This window comes from Cavia porcellus, unplaced genomic scaffold (genome assembly GCF_034190915.1).
Source record: "Cavia porcellus strain 051 isolate PalLab524CR breed Dunkin Hartley unplaced genomic scaffold, mCavPor4.1 scaffold_21, whole genome shotgun sequence".
NCBI lineage: Eukaryota > Metazoa > Chordata > Mammalia > Rodentia > Caviidae > Cavia > Cavia porcellus.
In genome coordinates this window covers 61872047-61897838 of record NW_026947504.1, presented here as the reverse complement: position 1 = coordinate 61897838, position 25792 = coordinate 61872047, and the positions used below count along the sequence as shown (strand labels likewise).

At 41.6% G+C, this 25792-nt stretch overlaps 1 protein-coding gene and 1 long non-coding RNA gene across 5 annotated transcripts in view; one reads left to right on the top strand and one right to left on the bottom strand.

The window, feature by feature from the left end:
- The window catches only part of Lrch1 (leucine rich repeats and calponin homology domain containing 1), a 179561-nt gene that overhangs the window by 146008 nt on the left and 7761 nt on the right, over positions 1 to 25792 (bottom strand). The window lies entirely within an intron of this gene.
- On the top strand, positions 18949 to 23030 carry LOC134472001 (uncharacterized). The gene is made up of 5 exons (XR_010041826.1): positions 18949 to 19120; positions 19807 to 19873; positions 20898 to 20940; positions 22224 to 22619; positions 22935 to 23030. It is a non-coding gene; the product is annotated as an uncharacterized LOC134472001 (long non-coding RNA).

The following is a 25792-nucleotide window of genomic DNA, read 5'->3' as shown; positions in this document are numbered from 1 at the left end:
CTTACTCCAATTATTCAGCAAAAAATTATATACACACATTCACATATACAAATAGACACAGCAAATGCACCTAATATTAACAATGAGTAGATTTAAGTGAAAGATATAGAGATACGTAATGTACTATTCAATTTTTCTATGTTTGAATTATTTTATAATTAAAAGCTATGGGTAAGGGGAAAATGCTGCCAAGATTTTAAACATGTCAAAAGAAAGTACATCTATAAGAAAATTTAAATGTGCGAACAAGGAAAGTCATGTATAATTTGTCATGTAACCAGAAAAGACATTTAATTGAACTAATAGATTACTTATTTATCTCTGAAAATTGCTACCACTTTCACTATCTCAGATCTGTGGGAGTTTTCTACTGTAATCTATCCTAGATTTATTATGCAAATAAAAACGTTTTATGACTTCAGATGGTAACAAAACTGTACGGTTGGGTTTTCATGCTTTAGTGCACAGCATGTTGTAAACATAAATGAGTCCAAGATACATCAGCCAGGAGAGATCAAATAACTCTCTAGTTCTAGCTGAGATACATGACTGGATTTACCCGTTAGGAAGAAATACAGCCTAGGGTTCGCACTCTCCTCTTTCTTACATTAACATATTTAAATATGCCCAGGACACTATCAGTTATAGCCCTACCTACTCTGAGGCACCAAAATGAAACATTAAAATCCTTTAAGAGTAATTTCAGCAACTGAGGCAAGGGAACAAAGCAATTAGTAATTTCATACACTCTGTATAATAATGTAAGTGAAATGGTTTTCACTGTTTCTCACAGTTCCTCAAACTGATTCTAAAATTATAATTGAAGGCTGCATCACTCCAATGCTAACACCACCAACAAAATAAGCAGCATTAATGAAGTCCATCTTCAAAGGTTTATTATAAAACAACAATAAGAACAACAAGCTGTTCTGAAATTTGTCTCTAATGCCTAACTGATCATAGCTGGCACAGGAAAGACTCACTGGAGACTCATTTATCTATCTGGGGCAACTACTTTGCCTTGTGTCAAACACTTCATCTCAGGCATGCACAGTGTGGTCCAACAACCCTACCACTTTTCTTTGATACTTCTAAAATAGCTCTCACATACTGCAAGGTTAAAAGAGGTATCCTGAAAAAAAGTCCGATCTACCTTACTTCATCAGTGCCAAAAGATCAATTTCTCAAACCTCAACATCCTCTCACCTAGTATTCATTATTGTCACATATTCTATTTGTAACACAACCTGTCAGGCTCTTGTAAAAAGCACAGAATGAAGTAATGGACAGACAATGTTTTCTTTCAAGAAATTTGTTCTTTCATTGGGTGAAGAAAGTGTATTATGTCAGAGTCAAGAGTAAACTCGGTGCCTAAGGATGCCCCTCTACTCGTGTCTAGAATCTGGGACATAGGCTTTAGAATCGGAGACAAAAGGCTTTACCTTGAGCACACAGTGCCCTAAGAGAGCCATCATTACAATTCAACCACTTGTGTCAGTATACAAATGTTACATTAATGTCTCTCACAATACCTGTCATGAGCGGTCTGATCCACGCAATCTCTCATGGATCTGAAGTAAAAGCCATCGCTAAGTTCATTTAGTGGCAATTGAGACCCAATGGGATTCACTGTCTCCACTGACAAAACCAACACAGAATCCAGGTGAAATGAACCACATGTATCCAAAATGTCTAATAATTCTTTCTGCTTGAAGAGATCCATGCTTAGAAAGATGCAAAGATCCAGAAAATCTGAACATACCCAGAAAATACAGCTCCACATCCCAGGACGCGATCCTGATGGGCAGCATTCACTGTCGCAGCTCAGTTTAAGTCCGTAAAGCAGGGAAGGAACTCAACACATTCACTAAGAGAGAAAACAACTGATACGGCCCTCAGCCATGCCCTGGCTATTCTCTGCAGCCAAGCACATGTGACAAGCAGCTTGATACCATATGCGAGCCTTCTGCAAGACATACCCTGGCAACGAGTGTTGCTTGTTTTTGTTTTTATTTTTTTGTTTGTTTGATCCTGGGGATTGAATCACAGGGCTTCACACTGAGCAACATCCCCAGGACATTTTTATTTTTTTAATTTTGAGACAGGCTCTCAATAAGTTGCCCAGGCTGGGCTCAAATTTGCATTCCTCCTGCTTCAGCCTCCCAGAGTGCTAGGATCACAGGTAGCACCACCACACCACACTCAAAAAGCACAGTACTGAATTTGGCAACATGTGCCACCTCCGTAGCCGTGCTCACTGATCTCCTCCCTGTCCGCTGTCTTTTTTTTTCTGTCTCTCTCTTTTTATGATCATTGTGTTTCCTATGAGTCAGGCTTTGTCTAGATGTTTACCTGGCAATAAATATGTTCCACAGCTGTGTTCCTGGTGTGAGGGCTAGGGAAAAGAATGCATGCGCTCTTAAGGAGTTAAAAACTCAAAATGGAAAGTGAAAAGCAGCCTGAAAGGGCAGGTTTCCCCCCCAGTACTGGCCTCCTTCATGACTGAAAATTGGGACCTAACAGAGAAAACCCTAAAAACGGACACCTGCAAGGCACAACCAACTCTAAATGTATGGTTTTGATTTAAAAAGGAACAAAAAATTTACAAAGACACCCACAGTCTTTGTGGTTTGTTCCTTCAGCTGGAAAGGATTTCATAGTATTGCAATTATATTTATTATACTGATGTCCTAGCAGAGAAAAATGTTCATTCTTATCCCTAGCAAATCCAGATACATATAGAAAAATGTAACCGGGAGTAAAAACCACATGAGTGGACAACACATGTTTAGGACCATTAACTTCAGATCACACTCATTTCTGCAAAACTGGTGCAGGTCATGGAAAGGCTAACGGCCTTCTTATAGTAGCGAAGAGGTAAGTTAAAAAGTTTCTAAAATACCTTACCAACCAGATAGGTCAGAAATTCTACAATTATTCCTACTCATTACCAAAACCATATTAATCACGACAGAAAGACATCTGCTCAGTTTTACATGTGGAAATGTTTCCAGTTACCTATGAAAAATGCAGTTTTCGTAAAGAACTACTTCTTCTCTATGTCACTATTACCTCATAAATTTCCCTCTACTTTTCAGTAGTGAAGCGAAGAGAAAATTCTCTGCTCTTTCATTACTTAGTTATATGGAAGCAGTCTGAGGAAAGAGCTCTTGGAGCTGACCAAAATATACGTCTCCAGCAATCCCCAACAAATTCCACCCATACTTCACCTATAGCTTCATCTCAGGAAGATCCACTTTTTCTCATAACAAGAGGTGCTTTATAAAACACTGCTAATGGATACCATGTGGGTTTTGGCTATAAAATTGTCACAGATTCAAATGGCACGTTAAAATTAAGAAATAAAAAAACTATTAAGTTCAGAGCACTTAAAAAATCAAAGGGATAAAGCCTTAAGGAACAAAGTCACATGGAAGTACAGTTAAAAGGTCCAACAAGAGAAACAAAGCACAAGGAGCATCACACTCAGATGGTGGCTGAGGGGCCACTGCCTCATGGTGGGAACAAAGAGCTGGCACACATCTTCACAATCTCAGCAGCAAAAGTTACACTACCCAGACCCAGCGCTGCAGACCTACCTGCACTGTGACAGCTAACTCTGGTGTCTGTCAGCAACGCTCTCAAACTTCAGTGCGCACACATGTCACGTGTGGTCTTGCTAAAACTAAAATACACTTCAGTTGTTGAGATCTGAGGCAAGTTTTGTGCTTCTACATTTCTTTTCAGTGCCCAGGTGATGCCAGAGCAGCTAGCCCAGGCACCACACTTGTGTGATGTACTCTTAAATCCCACACGAAAAAATGGGATTAACATAGTACGCTATGAGAAACAGTGGGGCTCAAGTGGAAGCACTTCAGGGTTTTGGGAAGAAAGCTACCACATTAAAAAAAAAAATCAGTCAAATGCTTAATTTGTCTTAATTACTGAATGTCTCTGAGTAGAAATCCCATTGCCCAGAATTACAGATTCTTTGGATAAAGTAATAAAAGTATTAATTTTAGCCAATTGTAGCAACACAGTCTGTAATCTCAGCTACTTGGGAGAATAAGGCAAGAGGATCAAAGTTCAAGACCAGCCTAGGAAACTTAATGAGCTTTTGTCTCAAAATAAAATATAAAATAGAATGGGGACATAGCTGGAGTCAATCCCTAGTAACAGAGAGAGAAAGACAGAGAGAGAGAGAGAGAGAGAGAGAGAGACAGAGACACAGATTTTTACAAACAATTGTAATGTTTTTTCAACTTTATGTGGTCTTTCTCATAGCTAAAATAAATTTCTAATTAAAGGCATGTGTATCTCCTGAGTTACTGGAAAACAGTGACCATAGTTTCCATAATATTTTTTTCTCTTCTAAGCTAAATGTCTTGTTCCTTGAACCACTCTTAGAATAGCAAGGAGAGATTTATTTCACTATATTTGTTGTTTTATTCAGAAAATCATTACATTGGTCCACATGCAGTCTTCTAGCTACTCTTAAAAAGTCACAAAATGCTAATGAACAGAAACGTCATAGCAACAGTTAGGATTTACTGAATATATGCTGTCTGTCAACCTCTGTGCTTTGCTTGAATGTTTCACCATCCCTTGTCACCCCCATTTTACAAAACTGAGAAGCAGAGGCCAGAAAGATTAAAAGATTTTGCCCAAGGTCCCACACTAGCAAATGACTTGTGCAGGATCTGTATAAAAATGAGGTTTACAACCTTAACCACTGCCCATACCACCTCTAATACATACCTAAAAAAATTATTTTCTATGAATAGAAACGCATTGGGGGGGCTGGGGATTTAGCTCAGCGGCATAAGCACCTGCCTTGCAAGCAGGCGGTCGTGAGTTCGATCCCCAGTACTGATAAAAATGAAAAAAGACCAAAAAAAAAAAGAAACGCATTAGGTAGAAATTAAGTTTCCTAACTTCAAGAAGTTTAAAATGTAGGTGGCTAGAGGAAGCAAAGTTCCTTAGGTGAAATATTCTCAAATAATACAAAAACAAATAAATTACGTTCAAAAATTTAAAGGGAAAAAAAAAGACAAAAAAATTTAAAGGAGTCCAATTTCTAGGGCATTAAATCACAAACACTTATTCCAATAAATAGAAGAGAAACCTGGAGGCTTAGTTACTCTCAAGGCTCACACCCTGGAAACTAGCTATCCCTCCAGAAGTTAAGTAATGACATTAGGGCAGAAGGTCAGGAATCTCATGCTCATTTTGGTGCTGTGTTATCATGAAGTAGACTCATAATTAGGAGCTTTGCAGAAGAGTAAGTGTGCTTCAAAAGGAGGCAAAATTATTCTATCAAATACTCAACCAAGAGCTCCAGTGCAGGGTACAGATCAGACTCAGTAGATCTAGGAAGCAAGCTGTCTTAGTGCAAAGAATTTCACTTTCTTCACTGTGGCCAGTATTCTCACTGGCTCTGTCCTTTAGCGCTCCCAAAGAAACAGAATATTAGTACTCAGCATTCGTGATCGCAGATGACCATGAGCTGGCAAAAAATTTCAGCAGGAACTTTCAAGAAAGGGAAACCTAGAATTGACTTATCCTGCTGTCAAAATTAAATATGTAATGTCAAACTGATAAACCTAAGAAGATCTTCAGTTCTGTAAGATTAAGCACTGTCTTTGGAAGCTCTGCAGCAGAACATTCCTTGAGACTGCAGTATGCAGGAACTAAATGGTTTCTGGCATTGATCAAAGGGGATTTCCTAGGAACACATTTTTCAGAAATGTATTAAGATCTGGCTCCACCCTCCATCTGGCTAAATAGAACTGTTACTTGCTTTCTTACTAAGCAAAACTTTGAGTGTATGATGTTATTAGAAGTTGGGGTCAGAACCTTTGTTCCTGAGCCGGTCTCTATGTGATGTACTTGGTATCTTACTATCTATTTCCTTCAATCAGCAATACATTCATCTCCTTTAAGACAACCAAAGGACTTCAAAGCAGCAGGGAGGGTCTCACTGCTTACTGCCACTGAAAAGATAAAACCAAAAATGTATATGCACTGAGAGGGAAGGAGGGGGGAAGGAGGGGAAGGTAAGAAAGACCTAGAGAGACAGAATAGTTGTTTTCCTGCTGGTTTGAAAGTCCGGCGACAAAGTTTCTTGTCTTACAATGATTATGCATTCAGGGTTCTAAAACTGTCAAAATCCCATGAAATAAGCAGCTTTTAGCTAAACTCTGTATTTTCTTAAACTAATGATTTAAAAATTAGTTTGGATTATACAAAGGAAAAGTAATCAATCAGAGAATGAAGACAGAAGGAAAAAAACCATGCAAGAACACGTGGCTGGCTAAGGTGGAAATACCAAAGGAGACAGGGAAACTAACCTAACGGCCCAGCCCGCCTTTGGCTGTGATTTTTGACCGTCTTTTCTCCACATGGTGCTAACGGTTACGGACATCAACGAGTGAATCCCGCTGGGTTCAATCCCTGGAAAAGCCACTTGTCAAATGAAAATGTACTTGGCCCCGCTTGTGCTTCAAATTCTGTATATCTAACAAGGCCATGATAGGATGGCCCCTGGCCTCAGAGTCCTTATGGGATTCAGATGAAACAATAAATCTAACACGCTTGGAGCTACGCCTGTTACATGGTGCATATCAGTGGACAGCCTCATTCCAACTGTCCCTCTCTCTTTCAGTTCCCACACCCAAATCCCCTGGGTCACATTTCTTTTATTTCAACTCTCAGTTCTTTTTTGTTGTGTTGCTATTTCACTTTCATTTCTGTCTGACTTCCCACCTGGACTCCCTTTACCGGGCACAGTCAACCCGGGGTCCATTTGCACACAGAGCTGGAGTGCCAGAGTAAGGGACAGGAGGCAAAAGCCATCCTGCTGCGTGGGCTTAGCCAGGCAGTGAAAGAAATACGAGACTGACAGAGCCAACAAAGCCCCCACCTGCAAGATCCAAATGTCACAATGGCAAAGACACATGGACCTACTTTCTGGTATAACAGTAACAGAGGTACTAGGCTGTCCTGAATTTCATTAATCAGGGCAATGCTGGATCTGTTGCTGACGCATGTAGAAGCTCACCCAGTGATACACACTTAATATCCAAACTGTCATTAAAATATGCCTACTACTCATAATAAGACTAATAATAGCAGCATACAGTTAGCCCTAGTACATGGATTTCCCTTCCCAGGGCTTTATTAGAACTAAGCCAGTATTGAAAAGTTCAAAATTTCTCCCACTTCTTCTTTGGATGCTGCTCACCTTGGTTCCAAAAGCTCTGTCCCTTTTGGTATCCCTGAACTGCATTTCACAGTTCCATCTTAGTAAGAAATGTCTTAGGTGACAGAAGACTTCTCCTCTATGTTCATGCTAATTAGCCCACATATGACACAATTAAGAATGCAAAACAGGAAGAGACTACAAAGGGACTTTTAGTCTCATAAAAGAGTTCATCACACAAGTCCTGCTGCAAATATTAATTAACAGCTGCCCTGCTAATCTCTCAGATTTCTTCCAGGCCAAACATTAAACACCTCCAACACCAATTTTTTTTTTTTACTGTACCAGAAATCAAACTCATGATCTCATGCTTGCCAGGCAGGCACTGTGCCACTGAGCTATATTCCCGGTCCTCTAGCACCAATATTAATGCATTGGGAGCAAAAAGTAATGTGCACTGCTGTAAATGTTGGCATCACAATATGACATGGTTCCTTTTTGTTCCTTAGCGAGTTTGCTGGTGTTTCGGGTAAGACACACTGATAGCAAACTATGCCTGGGAATGATTTGACATCCACAATACAACCCAGGATTCTGGTAAGGACATAATAAGTAAACGGCTCTGAAAGAAAAAGTGATAGTAGAAAGCTCTTTTTCACAGGTGCTTCAATCAGTTTTAAAGCTCCTCCACTGAAAATGGTAACATAAAGCTTGTTATTATGTTAATATGAAAGAGAATAATCTGTATGGATCTTAATGTTTTTTAAAAGCTTAGGCAGTGGGAGAGGGGTCAGAGACAGGAATAATGTTCTACAGCAGTCTTGAGCTAGAAATTCAAAACAAATTCCCCAAGGGTTTCCCCTGCACATGCTATTTGGTCAAGAGGCTCCACTTCTTTATGAACCATTTTCTAAACCTGTCATTTCCACGGACAGACTGCGAGTAAGCCTTCTTGAATTACACTGAAGTTCCACAAAGTTAACTTTGCAAGACCAAGGTTCTTACCATCAGGGACTCATGGCTTGGACATTTTAAACTGCTAAATGAACAATTTGACAAGCATTTCTGAAATGAAATTTTTTAACAAACAATTATCTGGATGTTCATGTTGTACAAGTGCATTAGGGAGATGGTCACCTGCTGTCTTCCTAGGAGTTCACAGAAAGATGGTCTCTGAAATGTAGGAATGAGGTAGAAATTACCAAGAAGGTAATTTAGGGAAGAAACTGGTGATTACTTTATTATTGACACCTCTTTATTATCCACACTCATATCCACAGTGATAAACCCTAGCAAAGGCCCTGGTAACGCTGCAGCATATCCTACGGTCACAGAAAGATTCATGGAGGGAGAAAATATCATCTGTTTCCCCCACTAGCTAAGTGAACATATGTAGAAACAAACTCCATAGGCAAAAAGACATAACATACTGATCCTTCTCATATTAACTGACATCTTTTTCCACGGCATTTTAAGATGGCCCACTTTATTGCTGGCAGTGGGAGCTCGGGTTAGACTGTTTTACGGGGCCCCATTAGGTGGCAACCTAGTCTGTAGCCTTCTGCTCGTGTCAGATGCTGTGGCTGCACACATTAATGACCTTCCCTGCTCTGCTGAATCAACTGAACCAAGGCTTCAAAAACAGTTCTCTAGTACAGTTAGTATTCATTCCAAGGACCACAAGCAAATTTCTGAAAATGCAGCCCTCCTTCTATAAATAGCAAGCTCCCCTTCCATCACCTACAGGCCAGAGAGAACTATCCCCAATGCTCTTCATGAGGGAAGGGACTTTTGTAGCCTCAGGTTTATATCTCAGAACTAGGCAACTAGGAGGCAGTCTGTCTGTCTTGGCCAGTTAAAAACACTAATAAAATAACAGCATACATCTCCTCTTCCCCAGTGAGCTCCTCTAGAATATGCTTTCCTGCCCTTCCTGCTTAGAAGGCCATGCCCCTGAGATGCTGGCATTTGACTGCACAACTCAGAAACCTTCAACGCCAAGCCAGTGGCTCTCATTTCTACACCAGACTGCAGAGACCTTCGAAGTCACCAAGCTGTTTCAGCTACCAAGGGACTCCAAAGTCCAGCATATTAGGGAATAAGGGAAAGAAAAGCAAGTACAAGCTCTTCTAAATATTATAAATGAGGACATATACTGTGGTACTTCCGGCTGAAATGCTGATTCTTACTATCCAGAAAGTCACTCAGAATGGATCTGATCGTTAATCAGAGGAGACAAAGGCTTTTACTGTTTGTGAACTACCAGGCTCCAGTCTTCATAGTTTCCTCTGAATTTTAATGAGATTCTCCAGCTGCTACTAATGTGTCATCTTTCTGCTTCTGCAATGCACTAAATGTAGCAATGTTTACACAAGGTGGCACCCAGGCCCTGGGCCCATCAAGGGATGCAAGCCATTGTCTGTGCAGGAAGGTCCTCAGGCTGGGCTTAGTAGTATTGAGTCATGGAGACTTTCACAACATGAGCTCCACAAAGCACATATGCCTTCTGCTCTTTCAAATTAAACACAGACGCCACAGTTCAATATGATTTTAGCCAAGCACAGCCAGGAGATTTGAAGTGAAGGCTTCCTCTCCACACCTAATGCATCTCACTGCGGCTGGATGCAAAGGAGCTGCCACATGTGCAACAGTTATAAGGAATCCAATAAAGACTCCTCCTCGGTCTCGCTTCTGCCTAAGGCAAATGCTGGCTCTCTAGAAACTAAAGCTCAGTAGAAGAGGATTCGCTTTCCTGATCACTGCCTCTGCCCTCCTGTGCCCACTGTGGCTGCTGTCCCTGAACAAAACTGAGCAGACTCACAGCTTAGTCTCTGAGCAACTGTAAATGAGTCAACTGGTTACAGAGGCTGGTACAGGCCCTGATATAGGGGCCTGGGTGGAACCACACAACATGAAATCAGCCCAAAACTTAACAATTTTCTTCTCCTTTCCTTCCTCTCTTGCTACTTTTCCTCTTATGCTTATACCTTCGGGCTACCAAAAAGCAGTTCACTAGTGATAAATTGCTTGCAAGTACAATAAAGAAGTGTCGTCTTTCACTCTTCTACAAAAAGCTGGCTGTTGTCATGCCACCCATCAGAATTCTCTCATTTCATTCATTCAGTCACCCAATGCCCTATCTGTACCCCTACTGGACATATGCCATCTAATCCCTTCCCCACGTGGGTGGGTGGCATGTGTGTAAGATGACTGTGTCACTTCATACAGCAAATGTAATTAAAATCTATAACCAGTTGACTCTGAGTGATTCCAGACAGGCTTGCCATAGTCCAGTGATGCCTTTAAAAGAAGGGCTGGGATTCATCCTGGTATTACAGATCTTGCTGGCCTGAAAGGAAAAGGCCTAGATGAGTTCTATTTCTATGAAGAGAGTAAAGCCAATAATCTTGGGAGCTTGGATGAGGACTCTAAGCCTCAGATGAGAGCAGCCCCGACAACGCTGGATTTTAATATCATGAGCAGAGCACCCAGCTAAGCTGTGCCCAGACTCCCAACTCACAGAAACAATGAGATAATAAATGTATGTTGTCCTAAGTCACTGAGTTTGTGACAATGTCTTCTAAAATAATGAAAACTACTACAGGCATCACTGAGGAACTAGCACTGTACAGGGATGCTGGGAATATGTAGAGAAGGGCATTATATGAGGCTGAACATGACCAAAAAAATACCAAATTCTGTACGACCACAGATGGGAGAGGTTAATTCTGTCTGGGTAAAGTTGAGAACGAATAGAAATAGGATTCCCTAACTTTGTGAAGGGCACAAAAACTGACATCATGTAAAACTTGAGAGTTTTAATCAGTCATAGAAAGGGGACCATCATGCTTATGACAGCCTACCTAGTTCTCAACATGCACAAAACCAGCAGGAAGAATGCAATTATTCCTGCTGAGTTCAGCAAAAACAGACAACTGCAGTTAAGACCTCCAGTTATCTGAAGGAAAGGCATTTGAATTGTTTCACTGGGAATTCTAGTAAGTTTTACACTAACAACCTGAATTCTTTAAAAAAAATAATTTAGAAAGTCACGCTTATGTAGGGTCTATGTAAAGAGAATACCAGTATTAAAAAATATACCGCCCAAGCATGAGAACCTTGCCAAAGTTCCTTCAGCTTCTTGTTTCCCGGCTTAGAGTAGCCGCTCTTTAAGTTACATGAGCACAAGGTCTGTGGCAAATGTCTAATCCTGCTGGCTTTACCCTGGTCACCAGCATGCCTCAGGCTGCCACTTCTCTGGCCATAATGGCATGTGCTTAAGGAATGCTGACTAATTCCAACTTTGGTCCAGGCAGAATACAGGGAGGTAAATCCACTGCCAAAAATAAAAATGCATTCCAACATCAAATATTAGTTACTTTCTGATGATCTATTATTTTATATCATGCCTGCCAGGGCTTTTCTGTTTTACTGCTGACAACCATATCCATACCTTCTCCCTCAGGTCTCCATAGATCTTATTTACTTTTTCACAAGAAGCACAAGCTCAAGGGCTCTGGAGCCTGCATCACTCTCTTATTTCAATCAAAAAGGATCTCGTCCATGCATTTCAGGAAAAACTGCAAGAAAGAGGGGAAGAAAATGAAAGAAAAAAGAAGGCAGGGGAAGAGAGGAGGTGGGGAGAGAGGAGGAAAGGGAAACAGAAATGTGATATACCTAAGTATAAACTAGGCAACTGTCTTGTTACCATTCAGTTCCCTTTCAATATATCCCATCAGCACACATCAATCTCCAACTATTCTCAAGGCACCTCGGAGGGTTGAAGAAGCTTTGCTAACATCTAATCAACACACACAAAAAAGCTGCAAAGCACAGCCGTAGGCAAGGCTTTAAAAGTTCCTGAGAATTTCCACAAGTCATAATAGAGACCCCCTGCACCCCCACACGCCCCACACATACACTCACTCATGCACAGCTTTTAATTTTACAGATGCATGTTCGTTATGGATTAAAAACAGGCGGTCAACTTATCACCAGCTAAACTGAATCAGCATGGTTCTGAGTGAAGATGGCCCACCTAAGGACTGTTGCCAGCATAAAAAGGAGATGTGGAGAGGAAGAGTGTAGCACTGTGGGTCCTCCTAAGTGCTGTTGTTTGGAGCCGTTGCTTCTCCTGGAGGAGCTTGTCAGGCTGGCTTCCCAAATATGAATTCAGCCATTATCATCGGAGTAGCTTGGGACCTTGTTGCTGAGAGTGGCTGAGGTTCACTTTGGGGATCTTTGGTCCTTATGTTGAGCATCACTTCCTGGCTCTGGATGGTGTGCTATTTAATCTCCAGGAAAAGTTGTCATGCTGGCTTTTTGATATGTACTAGACTGTTCTCATCATTAGAGGAGGTTGGGACCTCGTTGTCGCTGAGGATGGCTATGGTACTTTTCAGGCGAGCCCTGGTCCTTTATTCTTGGCTCCAAAGTAGAACCCTCAACCTACTGGCACAGATCCTTCATCCCGCTGGCATAGTTTCTAGCTTCCACTGCTGACCTTTGGGCCTTCCCAGGGTAGATGCATAAAACAGACTAGCATGAGCTCACTGTCATGGGCTCTTGGCCTCCAGCTGGACTTGTGAGAGGCACTGTCATGGGTCCTAGGTCTTAAGCTGGACTCATGCAGGACATTGCAGTGGGATCCAGGTCCACAGCCTGATTTTCTAGGTCTTTAATGTTATGGACAGATTTCTCGTTCTTTCCTGTATTTAACTCTGACTGATCATCATAAAATAATGTTATAAATTCTATGTCCTATATGTAATTGTTCTCCTTGCAACCCCTGATCACAATTTTGTAGTTCAATATATCCTGCAATTTGGACAAAAGATCATTTGTGTGTATAAACATGAAAAGGAAATCCCTCCTAAGTCCAGTTCTATAGCCCCAAGGCCACAGTGAGAGTTCTTTATTTAGACACACACAATCACGTAGGTCTATGACTTTTAGTCATACACAGGCTATCTTCACCAATGTTAACCTGAACTTAAAATGCACACCTTCTCTAAGATCTAAAATGCTCCTCTGCAGCTAACCTGGGCTCCATGGTGGACACAGCAGGGGAGACCCGGAGCACTACAGCTTCCCAGCAATTCTCTGATAGAACAGAACTAGGCAGCACAGAGAGGGAAAGAAGACTAACATGGATTTCTGCCTATTAAAGAGTGTGGTTCTTGAATCCTGGGTGTGTTTTTATTTTTTCATTTTTCTCACCATCCACTGGGTAAAAGAAACTGCTAAGCTAATCCTCAAGAATGGACTGGTAAATAACTCATGTAAACTTCACCCACAGACAAAGATGAGTCAGAACTTTGATTACTACTGCTGTCAAAAAGAATTCTGGTAGCTGAATTTATCTAAACAGATAAGGAACAGATTAACAAAAACAAATAAATATCCCATACTCCAAAACAAAACAGAAAAAGAAGTACAAAAATACAAATTAATCCCAGGCAGCCAAAAGTAAACAACTGACTGTTTCAAAATCAGTTAAGTTATAAGAATTGACTTTTTAAAAGCCTTTTAAATTATTAAAGTCCTTTTACCTTCCTTTTAAAAGTCTTAGAACATCTGCAATAGTTTATATGTTTCAAGGAAGAGAATGATTGAGATAGAAATGTTTTGAAAAATAGGTAAAGAGGGACCCATCAATAATTATTTTAAGTCTTCAGATGCACAAAAGGATAAAGCCGTTGTGTTCATTATCAGCCAGCCACCTACGGTCTGCTGCTTCTCTGATCCTGCCGCCCAGCAGCGCCGTCTGTTCTCTGCTTGCACATGACTTAGCGCCTTCTGCTGTGTTACAGCTCCAGGTTTCACCTCCCTGTGACTGACCACTTCAAAAGGCAGGCACCACGGTGTGCCCTCCGCTGCCTACAAAGCACCAACAGGGAGCTGGCATTCGTTTCCTTCATTCATCTACCCGTATGCATTTACTGAGCTCAAATATTAACTACAGCTCCTCCCATGGACCAGACACTCATAATTAGACACAGCAGAGACACAGTGATTATAAGAGTTATAGTACGTAATGATGGAAGGGAAGAATAACATAAAGAAGCAAATAAATTAGAAACAAGTAATAGTTTATTTGCATTTATTATAATGGTTATTAACATTTATTGAGTGATTCACATATGCCAAGCACTGCTCAATAGTCCTTGCATGTTTCAATCCCAAAGCCCTTTGAGACAGGTGTCATTACCATTTGTATTTACAAATAAGGAAACTAGAGCACAAAAAGCGTATGTGACTTGCTCAAGGCCCTGCGGCCAGTAGATGGATGAATGGGAACGTTAAGCCAGGCGAGGTGGCTCCAAGCCACTGAACATTTGCTACCCTTAACACAGCCCATGATACACAGTAGGAAGAGAAAAATTTGTGAGCAGTTTCCATATACTAGATTTGTTAGATAAATAAAATACCACAGCACTCCTTCATTTACGAAGCCTGGTTGTGAATATAGAACCTAAAAGAAACCTGAAACCTGAGGAATGTCTCCTGGCCTTGTCACTCTATCTTCTGCACAACCCCTCAAGTTGGGAAACTTTTGTTGAGCTCTTTTCTTTAGTCAATACAACAAATAACACTTACTAATATTTCTTGAATCTGCAGCTCTCTCAGTTAAGAATAACCACATTGAGGTACTCAAATTGCACAAAGAGAATTTCTTTTTGAATTATCCTGCTCTCCAATCAGTCTCTCTCTGTCTCTGTCTCTGTCTCTCTGTCTCTCTGTCTCTCTCTCTCTCTCTCTCTCCCCCTCTCTCCATTTTATGTTTCACGAAGAGCTAAGACACCATGCCATATGACAGGCTATGGTCCAAATTACAGTCACAGGACTTAAAGAAATGTTCCAGTAAGTCCAAGACCTGCACATTTGTCTGATCGGGGGACCGCAGCTTCCAAGGCCTTGCACCTGTCTCTCAGACAGCCTAACACCTCCCTTCAAAGAGCTCCCTAGAAGCCGAGGTCCTCCCTCAAAGAGCAGCAAGCTCCAGGCTGGGTGTTTAGCCAGGATAAGGAGTCCCAGGGACAGCCTGCACAGTGACACAAGAAAGAAGAGTACAGGGAGTGGCCACACCCCACGCTGGCAGGTCCAGGGAACAGTAGACAGCTGTATAAACCAAGAGACATGTTCCCAGAGTAGTGACAGAGACAGATGCAGGTCCCCAAAATGGACAGGGTTGGGAACAGTAAAGAAACCCCTCCTGTCCAAAAATAGTGCCCCCTGCACGGGCATCACAGTTCACAAAACAGCTCCTAGCAAGGTCACACGCCTGCACTAGGGCAATGGACTTAAAATCTGCTGCTTTCATTGTCACAGCAACCCCCATAAAAGTTTTATTTCTTTCACTTTACAGATGAGAAATCAGAGGCTCAAAGAAGTACATGAATTCCCCACATTACTCAACTAGCAAGCAACAGAGCCAGAATTAGACCTTGACCTATTCAACTTCAAGCATATTGCTTAAATGCTGCCATGATCTGAAACCTGATGGACAATCATAGCAAGAAAGGCAAGGGAGCTGGGGACTTAGCTGAGTGGTGTAAGCGCCTGCCCAGCAAGGGCCAGGTTACAAACTTCAATCCCCAGTACACACACACACACACACACACACACACACACACAAAAGAAAGGCAAACAGAGACAGAGCAACTTAAAGTTTTTGGAACTTCATCATCCTGAGAGTTTTGCATAACACACACCTATAGGAAACTCCACAGTCACTGGAAATGACAAGCCTGCCCCACACAGAGAAAACTCCCTGCATGAGGCTAGCTCTTCTCCAGTTACTCAGAGCACAAAAGGCAATGTGTGACAGGGAGAGCTGGTGCCCATCATCACTTGAATCTCGCTGGCACTTATACCAGCGTGCACTGCTGCGAACACCACCAACAACTGTTCTCTTGGCACACTGCAGCCTCAATAGAAACACACTCCTGATAAAAAAGAAAAGGGTGGAAATATTCCAAGCCCAAGAACCAGAAACCACTGTGCTGAGTTATCTGTGTGAACAGCTGAGTAGCATCACTAACAAGATGCATGGACCACTAGAGTACATATGTTTTGGTCACTAAAATTGTAACATACTCAAATATAATTTTAGCATATAAAGGAGTTCCTTTTTGTAGATGTGGGTTTTTAAAACCATAAATCACTCCAAAGATAAGCTCTATGGCAAAATGCAGTATCTCCAATTCACTAATGGGAGGGCCCAGGGGAAATCCCATCATCTTTGATTTCTGTGCCTGAGAAAAACAGAAGAGCAGCAGAATTGGCCGACTGGAGAAGGTGCACAGTGCAGCTATTAAAAATCTGAGCAGGGTTCCAGTCATCTTCTCTCTCCTTTGAATTTCAGACACTCCTCCAGTATAGTAAAAGTACTACAGAATAAATTTCTCTTCTGCGGCTGCCATGCATGTTCAATTACATGTCCCCCCTCAGCTTTGTTTTGATACTATTCTAAAACTCCAACACTTTTTATGGACTGTACTCCTTCCTACCTGAATATGCCTTCTAGGCTCATGCTTCGAATAAAAGGAGCTCTTGTGTTTGTTTGCTTTTTTGTTGTAACCAACCTATAACTAACTAGAAAGCGTCCACCTTTTAGGTCCTGAAGCAGCTAGAGAAAGGAAGAAGACAATTCTCCTGCATACAGTGAGGCATGCTTTGGAGCAGAAGCTTAGGTTTAATTTGGATCTCTCCACCTATCAGTTCCATGACCTCAAGTTAATTTAAAGACCTCTAATACTAAGATCTAACTCTTAGCATTGGAGCAAAGATCATGGGACACAGTATGTCAAACACTTCTACCGCATGGGTGGAAAAGGTGCGAAGCTCAGTCTGCTTTCTCTTCTGTTTCTGTCACAGAGTACAAGAGGCAGCAAAGAGCCCTCGAGCTGGACATGAAGCCTTCTTTTCACTCAGCAGCCAGGAGACATCAAGCACTTCTTAGCTTCAATTTTCCAGTCTTGAAAAGGGGGACAAAATGTGTACTTGCCTCTTAAGGTTGTTTTGGGGATTAGTAAGAGAAGCCACATAAAGTGGAGAGTAAAATCTGGCTAAATGAGGAAAGCCATTATTGTTATTAGAGGGAAAAGATAAGAAACTATATAATCAATAAAAATCACTATAAACTGCTTGCTATAGATCACAGATGGAGGGCAGAAAAGGGGAGGCAGGCTAGTGTTTAGGGGACACAGAAGCAGGAGCTAAGATGTGAAATGAGTGTCAGGAGCTGGAGAACTTGGAATGTTCTGTTATTGTTTCGTTTTCTGTTCTATTTTATTTGGCAAGTGTAGAAGGAAAGGTTTGATCAAAAGGAAGTAGAAGCACTTAACCTAGAACATATGGAGGTTCATAAAAGAAAGAGACAGCTGGAGCTACAGAAGTCCTACAGGAGGGCAAGAGGAAGCCCAGTAGGGTAAGCATGATGGTATCAAAGTCCAGAGGCTTAAAGACCTGCTGTCAGGCAGCTGAGTCTCAGTGGGTGAGCAGGAGCAAGCTAGGGCGGGGTCTGCACAATGAGCATGCAGGGTCACTGTGGTGACTTAGGGAGTTTGCAAGTGATAGGTCACATGATCCCTGCTCCAGAATGCAGCCAGGGAAGCCAGCCAATGTGTTCCACTTTCCTCAGCAAAAGATAGTATGCAATGACAGCATGCTTAGCAGGGAAGGTTCATGTTGCAGAGTCCCATCTGAGGTTCAAACCCTGACCAACTCCCTCACTCCGGTGTGGGGAGCCTAAGGAGGCTGCTGAGCACCTATGAGCATAGCTCTGCTCATGAGGAAATTTCACGTAAATGTTTCCTGTCTTACAGGCTGAGGAAAGGAATGAGATCGTGTCTTCAGTGTCCACCATTCAGAAGGTGCACAACAAATGCTCTTCAGCCTCAGACTCTTAGCAACCAGCGTCCAGCAGTCGTAGGAAACATGGCTCAGCATCAATTTTTTTCTATTAGAAAATAAAATGCCATTTGTTATAGAAAGAATTAGAATATCTTATGAGTAAGACATCAAGAGAGTTTATAAGCTATTTCAAGACAAAGAAAATGATGATCAAAGAGCCTTTCCAATAAAGTAAAAATATCAGTCTTCTAAAAGTAGGCAACAGTTCAGTCATAAAGCTTGTCACTCTGTGTTTTAAAACAGCTTGTCAGCTGGGAATCGGTAGCAGACATAGTGCCAAGAGGAAACTAGAAATGTTCTGCTTGTTAAACTGGAGACTGGGTATACAGGTATGTTTTTGGTGTATTTTATTAAGGTATGATCTACACACAATACAATGTACTCATCCTAGGTATGCAGTTCCAGCAAATGTGTATACCTGTATACCCATCATCACAGTGGAAACAAAAACACCAGCATCAACCTGTGCTCTCCCCACCTCCAGTTCCACTTTCTGTTTTCTGTCACTACATCAATTTTAGTCTTATTATCAATGATGCCCACGTAGCATACAGACACCTTTCTATGTATGCAGGATCTCGTAGTTAAAAATTAACGCAATACTTTGCTAGTTAAAAGTAATGAGCAATGCTGAAGACTTTATAACACATGCAAATCATGATATGTTAAAAGGAGTGACAATATGAATTGTCCAGGTCCAGATGTATGCAGAGAGTCTATGACCCACCTGAATTCAGGGTCAACACTACTTATGAAGATGCTCTAGGACTACCTCTCCCGATGGCCATAGTGACCTCATGTTTTCTCAGAATGCAAGACTATTGCACAGACTTACAGCAAGTAATACAGCCAAAGCTGAAATATTTTATCCAAAGATGTGACGGTTCATTCAGTCCAATCCACCCTGTCATGTTAAGAGATTACTAATAGGCTGCCCAAGGACAGAAGGGGTCTGCCACACAGAGACACCACAACACACACCAAGACCAGGAAACACTCCAGGTGAGATCACTGCAGCCTAACAATGACAGCTCTTTGCTGGGCTTCTCTGTGTGTCATTTGTCCTCCTTAGGGGCAGAGAAGTGCAGGGTGCTATTAGGTCACAATACCTCACCCTGCTTCACAGTAAGTCCTCATTAGCATACTAATTCCAAAGATGAAGCCTAGATAGGAGTGGGGGGTGGGGCATGCCAAAGCAAGTCATCAGGGCTGCCAGCTGGGTTCTAAAAATTGATTAGATTTAGGCACATTCATACCTTCATAGATTCATTTAGGCTCAGCACCCTTTAAAATGCTTCACAGATACAAGAAAGTATTAATTGCAAAAATATGAACAAAGCACAGCTCAGAATTTATTACAAGCCTGGAAAGACTGATTACAACTAAAAATTTGGATTCATGCAGAATGTCTAAAAATGAAATGAAACAAAAAAAAAAATACCAAACAAACCCAAATACATAACTGCCTTAAATTACATGCAGAAATTATCATCCACACTACTGAGGGCAATGCACAAAGAGATGTCTATTTGCCTTCAACTACTCATCAGATTCCTTTCAATTAGAGTCAAATTATATAGTAGCAAAAAATATTAGTTTTTATCCATAATGTTGTATTTCCATTACTTAATATGTAAGATTTTTAAAGAAATTAATGTATTCAATAAAACAACTTTATTTTTTATTAGCACATGAACAGATGAACGGATGAAGAAAACACAGTGGAGCACTACTCTGCCATAAGGAAGGATAAACGTGAGTTATGCTAGGAAAATGGATGACCTTGGGACCATAGCGTTAAGAGAAATAGGCTAGACACACAAGCTTAAATATCACATGAGAAACTCAAAACATAAGTAAAGAGCAAAATAAAAGATAAATAATAGGAAAGGAGGAGATAGATCTTCAAAGGGGAAGGGGATCAAAAGATGGGAGGACAGAAAGGAGAGGAAAGGGATAAAAAGAACTGAGCTGTGTAAGCACAGGACCAGCTCCCCCCGAGGACTACTGTATGACTGCTACGTAATGCAAATGTTTTAAAATTCAAATCAATCATTCTTACAGACACAGACCAAATGTATTAAAAGTTTTTTTTTTAAAGTAAGCACTTATATTACAAAAAGGATATTCTTGAAAGTAAACGTGATGGCCTCTCACCTGATAGCTACCTGTTCATTTCTCACTGGAGAGAATAAAATCTAGTAAAATATCAATGGAATGTTCAACTGAGCTATATAAACCCAAATATAGAAATGTAATGCTTAAAATAAAAACCCTAATGCATATCTACAATTTTAATAGACATCGTAAAGAAATATTAAAACCAGTAATAATTACTTGCCTTAAAAAAACTTTTTATAAGTGGAGCCATTAGCTGGCCATTACAGACAGGAGAGAATTTCCATATGCCTGGGTCATCTATTCACTTTCCGATTAGTGCAAGGGTGCATGTGGTCAGGAATCTGGGTCCTACTCACGATGGACTCCAAAATCTCTGCGCCACTGTGAGGATAAACTATCTTTACTGGCTCCCCAAATATGGTCAGACTGCCTACTGACAAACTCCCTTCTCAGTAACAGAGACCCTGGCTGCCTCTCAAGGTGATCTAGGGACTGAATGAGGAATCATTCTGAGGGACCCTGGGCCCAACATGATTCTGAGGGACCCTGGACCCCATTATGACCTGGCATGACAAACAGGATTCCTTATAGCACCCTGATAGCAGGGTGAAATGAACTACCACAGGGTTTTTTCTTAAGAAATATCTTCTGATTACAGCTCAAAATAAAGGCCAGATACCAGTAAAACACAGAACAAAGCGGTAAGTTTGATTCTTTATATTCACTTCTAAATCTCTGCCTCTTCAAAATATTTTCTCACTTTTTATAGACACATTTGATGTACATCCTCAGAGCAGTTGCCAAGAACATAAAAAGATTCACAAGGTAGTTTTTGCCAAGAGTAAAAAAAAAAAAAAAAAAAATGATTTCTTTCAATCTGGAACAATTTTGGCAGCAATGGCAGGACTCTTAGAAGGTGAAGAGATGTACTCCAGAGCTCCTTGAAACCCTACCTCTCCGCAACCAGAGCTTCCCAGAAACCCTACCTATCTCCTCACCCACGCCTGCCCCGACTCCTACAATCCCGAGGACAAAGCAGGAGCTGGCCCCAGGACCTCCACCTTAATATGCCACGTGTCCCGCGGCCCTCCACCCTGCGTTGCTCATTCTCCTTTCTCAGGTTTCTTCCCATCAGGATTTCTTTGTCCTAGTAAAAATCAGATCAGAACCATGAACACTTAACTAAAAAATGAATGGAAAAAGATGCAAGCTTGGAAGGTGTGGATCTGAATTAACCAAACTAACGACCTAACCAGACTAGCAACACAACCCAAAGAAGTCACTCTAACATCCAGCCTCCTCTGTCACGTGGAATCATAAGTCCTGCCTACTCTCCCATCTTCCCCAGACTGTCAAAGAACAGCAATTACACCCCCATACACCAAAAGCTTGTACACCCAGGCTTTTGGGATTCTCAGATCATTAATGTCACAATATTTCTAGGAAGTTAATCTTTCCATCCGTTATAAGACTCAATATCTTTTCTAAAGATACAGAGTCTCCAAATAATAATGGAAGATCAGTACCACACACTGACCTAAGCACCAGACATTTATGTTCATTTCTAAACCTAGGGTTTACCATCCCTTATGTTAAGATGAGGAAACCAAGACATGGGGAAATAAAGCATTAGGCATCCCTTGGTGGAGCCAAGATAAAGTCTCAACCACAGTCTAAGCTCTTCCTAGTGACAGTTTCCACTGATTGATTTGAATGAAAGAAAAAAAAAAAAACCATGCCCCACAGGAACCCCGGGCAGAAGGTCAGTCACTCACTGTGGGCCTCACCTGCCAGGGGAACTGTGTGCTGCCTCACGAATCAGCACGAACATCAGAGGAGAAAAGAGCACATTTGCTTCTAGAAAATTGCAAATTTGTGCAACAGAGAGATTCAATAACTTGCCACCAATTTAATAAATTATAATTTATTAAAAACTAATAATTTATAAGAAAAATTTTCATAGAAACCCTGGTCTCTCCATCAGGTTTGGATGTATCCCAGCCAACCCCCATGGACCCCTGGACTCCTGCTGACCCTGGCTCCCACATCCATGTGGTATAACACCCAGCTGCAGGGCACCGTGCCAGTGACAGGAATGGCTGCAGAGGAAAGAATCATCTTCCAGAGGCAGAGCTTCGTCCCCAACCTGAAGCCCACCTCTCCGCCCTCAGGATGTCACGGCAGAACTGAGGCTGTGTTTTCCCAAAGCAGCAACAGGAAGCCTCCATTAACCCGCCAGCCCTCATTTGCTAGCGTTAAAAAGGCCGTCCGAGGTTGGTGGGAGCATCAGCTCTCCGGTTACTACACTCTTTCCACGGGAAAACGTCTTCCAAGTTCTAACACTCAAAGTCGCCATGAAGATCTCCAGGGCCTCCAGCTGGTGAGTCGGGGGGCTGTCCGGTGTAACTGTTTAGTGCTTGGAATCCAATTTACAAGGGGCCCGTGTGTGTCTCCCTAACCACAGGCAGTAAAATCCCGGACTAACATGTTTAATCTGGAACTACTGTAAGTCTTACCCTGTATCCTCCCCAGCTTTGGACCAGATGTTCCGCAAGGTTTCACAGCATTTGTTCTACATTTGTGGCCTGCCACATGGCTAGTGCGGGTGGGTCCACCCTAGGAGGGCACAGAGGGAGGGGGTCCTCCCCTATCCCTGTAACCTCCAGCCAGACTCTCAGAAACGACCCTTTGACAGGAGTCCACGAAAGCAGGTGTTGCCTCTGGCACCCACGACCCCGCTGTGTGACCCGGACAAACAAATGAGCCTCAATCTCCTCAGCAATTAAATGAGAAAGAAACATAAATGTATGTTTTCTGAGTTTCTAAACTCCCTCTTCAGACCCCAAAAGAAAGGCAAAGTAGCGAGAGGTGAAGCCTCTGTTAGCAGTCAGAATATTTAGCAAGCATTACATGAGGTAACATGTGTATTACATACATTTAATACACACATTTACATATAAAGCACCTGAAGTAATAGTACCAAAAAAGCACTTTATAATGTTACCGACTGGTGGATAAAATCATTGTCTACTATTACTGTCTGCATTTCCAAGTGAGACTGATGCTTAGGGGTGATCTGTCCAAAGTGACATGTTTACAAGTGATAAAGCCACGTCTGAGTCCAGGTGTGAGAAGGAAAAAACCAACTTTTAAACACTACACTACACAGATGGAAAAACGGGAAAGAAAATCCCTTTGGCAAAGAGCTGAAAAGCTTAACAGAAAGTGACATCTGTTAATGGGAATAATTAATATGTAAAGTATTTTCAAATACATTGTTTTCCTAAACCTCGCCTGATTCTGCAAAGCAGGAAAAACTACACCTCTATTTTAATCAGCCATATCTCCTCAGACATGACAGGTGCTCGAAAACGATCAATTTTTCTGTATTTGTGAGTTTATTTGCTATTTGACATAATAAAACCCCCGCCTGTCTTGTGTAGAATCACTTATAACTCACTTGGATTCTGGATGAAATCCTGCTTACAGATATTGATGACCACCATCAATGAGGAAAAAATGACTCGAGACCCCACAACCATCAAAAAGAAGATAAGGAAGACAGTGAATCTATGAGGTCAGCGACAAGCTAGGGTCACCGGTTCTTAAGTATAAATGTGGCTCTCTGTCCCTTTTACAGCAAGTCAAGTGTTCAGAGGCATTTAAGGAGATTCTACAGGCCTAGGTGAGAGCTAAAGACAGGGCTATGCCAGATACTAAGGAAGCAATGTTGCATTGGTCCCACATTCTGTTGCTATGGCAAATTTGAGTATTTCTTTATGAAGAAAACAGGTTTGTCAGGCCACAGTTCCGAAGCCTAAAATTCCAAAGCCAGGCAGTGCCACTGCTTCCGGCTCTGGAGAGCCCCCCACTGGCACAACATGGCAGGAAAGCGGGAAGGAAATGGGCTGTGTGTGGAAGAGGCCAAGCACTCGAGGTGGCCTCATCGTCCAACAGCTCAATCTCTGAAGAACTAATGTGGATCTCACAAGAACTACATTAGTCTCTTTTGGGGGCGATACCCACAGTGAGGGCCTAAACCTGTTAAAGGCTCCACCACCTCTCAAAGTCACCAGACTGGGGATAAAGCTGCTGGCATAGGAACCTTTTGGGGATACATGCAAACTACATCAAACCACAGCAGAGTGTGAACGAGACAGGCTTAGTTCTTGCTTCGTGGAAGAGCAGTACTCAGATCAGAGACAGACAAGTCAAAGATCAGTTTATTCAGGCAAGGAAAAGCCAGAAGCTATTAGTTTCATCAGGTACTATAGCATCAGGTGTCCACCAAAATTGACACAGAAGTCCCTACCCTCAGGACCCCAGAATATGACTGTATCTGGAGACAGATCTTTAAAGGAGTTTACATTGGGTCATGTGGATGAACCCTAGTCCAACCTGTGCCCTTACAAGAAGAGGGCATTTGGATTCTCAGGAAGAGACATCAGGGATGCATGTACATTAAAAAGACCACACACAGACATAGGGAGAAGATGACCATGTTCAAACCAAAGACAGAAGTCAGACCTGCCAACACTTTGATTTTAGACTTCAAGTCTTCAGAACTGACAAAAAATAAACTACTATTGTTTAAGTCACCCAGCCAGGCAAGGAGAAGACAGATAAACACTGATACTCATCTGGCACTTTCTATGCTACACATGGAAGGCATATATAAAGTCAGAAATAAAAAGTCAGGCTAGCCAAATCTCACCACCCATAGAAGGAGGAAAAAGCTTACACCTGGAGAAATACATTCATCTCCCATTTTGTTCCAAGATCCCTGGTGAACACCTGAAAAGAGTAATGATCCTGAATTCTACCATACTGTTGCTTGCCTATGCATATGTTTTATGATGAAGTTTAACATATAAATTAGGCACAGTAAAAAAATAACAATAACAATAATTAAATAGATTAACTTAAACCATATCTGATAATAAAAGTAATACAAATGTGGTCTTTTTCCTTCTCTCTCAAAATGCCTTACTGTGCCGTGCTCACCCTTCTTGTGATGGTATGAGAGGATAATTGCCTGTGTGACAAATGAAGTAAGGGAAAGGATATGGGTATTGTGATGCCGCAGCAGGTTACTATGTAAGGGCTACTTGAACACAAGCCCTGCCCTAGTGAATCCAAAAGGAACTGCCAGGGTGGGTAGCACACAGAATGTGGATACTCTGGACAAGGATGGAGGTGGTGGGATGCAGGTAGGATGGAGCAGATGGTGCTGCATTTCATTGCACTGCCCAGAACAACTCAAAATTTAAAATTTATCAATTGTTGATTTCTGCAAATTTTCCAGTGACTGTTTGTGGACTATGGCTGACTACTGGCGACTAGAATCACCAGAAAGTAAAAGGCAAAATCACTGATAAATGAAGATTACCCAAAGAAGATACTAAAATTTAAAACATGCAAGGAAATAACAAAGATGCTGTCAGGCTATGAAAGATTCAGTGCAAGGTCAGCATGAAAAGGAAGCTGCTTGTATTGGGCAGATCCAAGCTTATACTGGGCTGCGTGACATGCTAGTGGGGTAAGCACACGAGG